Source organism: Panthera uncia, assembly GCF_023721935.1.
Source record: "Panthera uncia isolate 11264 chromosome D3 unlocalized genomic scaffold, Puncia_PCG_1.0 HiC_scaffold_8, whole genome shotgun sequence".
Lineage (NCBI taxonomy): Eukaryota > Metazoa > Chordata > Mammalia > Carnivora > Felidae > Panthera > Panthera uncia.
Genome location: NW_026057586.1, coordinates 80,869,884 through 80,871,049, shown reverse-complemented (window position 1 = coordinate 80,871,049; position 1,166 = coordinate 80,869,884). Strand labels below are relative to the sequence as shown.

The window sequence follows — 1,166 nt, the reverse complement described above, 5'->3', positions numbered from 1 at the left end:
GTGGGGTGGGTGGGGAAAGGGGCGGAGCTTCTTTGTCCCACCTCTTCCCAAGGAGGTGGGCAGGGGATCCTGCATCAGCAGCGGGCGAGAACTGGGGAAGGACGTGAAGCTTGCCCAATCAGAGCTCATCATGCTGCCTGGGTAGCCAATAGGCCGCGGCAAAGAGGTGGAATGGGGCGGGGCCGGGGGGTTGAAGGGACGGTAAGCGGCGGAGGAGAGAGCTGGCGCAGCTGCCGTGGTGGCAGCGGCTGAAGTGGCGGCGCCTGCGGCGGCTGCAACAGCTCCAGGCTCGGGGCTTTGGCGGCGGCGGCGGCGGCGCCGGCGGGCTGGGCTGCGCGGTGCGGACCCCGGCGCGCGGTCCGGGTTGCTGGGGCGGCGCGTGTAAGAATCTGAGGGGTGCGAGCGATGGCCTGACGGAGAGGGCAGGGGCCAGGGGTCAGAGGGCATGGAGTAAGGGGTTGCGCCGCGCTCTGGGCTGTGGGAGGCGGGCAGGGCGGGCCCAGAGGGACTTCGGGAAGTCATCGCCGCGCTTTTCTCCCTCCAGCCCAAGCCGGTGCTTGGCGCCCCCTCTCCTCGCTCCCGGCCTCCTGGGGCGACCCCCAAGTTGGGGCCCGGACCAGAGCCGGGAGCACGTGGAGCTGGAGCCCGCATTCCTCGTCCCCCACCCGACCCCGCCATCTGCTCGGCTCCCTGGCGCCCTCAGGCGCCCCACCCGCAGGGTCTCGTGCCTGAGTCTGGATGGCTGCTGGCCCGCTTTCCTGGGACCTGTCCCCACGGATGACCCTTACTGGGTCCTCTATAGAGGGAGGATCAGAGCCCGCCGAAGGAGCACTGGGCTGGGACTCAGGAGCCCTGCACTGTGTGACCTTGGGCCAGTCCCTGCTCCCCTGTGGGCCTCACTTTTCCCCTCTCTGCAAAATGATGGGCTGGAGTTCAAATTGCTGGTCTGGTTCTGGCAGGAGGTAGATGGTAATGGTTGAGTGGGGAGGGCCCCCGCATTCAGACAGCCTGAGATCGAGCTGTTGAAATCTGGGCTCTTACCACCTCCCTGCTTATAAAAGGCAGGGTAAATTAGCCCCTCTGAGCCCCAGTTTTCCCCATCTGTGAAGTGGGGATATTAGCTAAGTAGGATTTCTCAACAGCAGCACTGTTGACATTGGAGCCAC

At 65.9% G+C, this 1,166-nt stretch overlaps 1 protein-coding gene across 1 annotated transcript in view; it reads left to right on the top strand.

Moving 5' to 3' along the window:
* Positions 1–267: 267 nt before the first annotated feature.
* Positions 268–1,166, top strand: part of TPCN1 (two pore segment channel 1) — a 61,637-nt gene continuing 60,738 nt past the window's right edge. The window contains exon 1 of the mRNA XM_049619302.1: positions 268–381. The gene's annotated coding sequence lies outside the window, so the exon portion shown is untranslated. The remainder of the gene's footprint in view (positions 382–1,166) is intronic.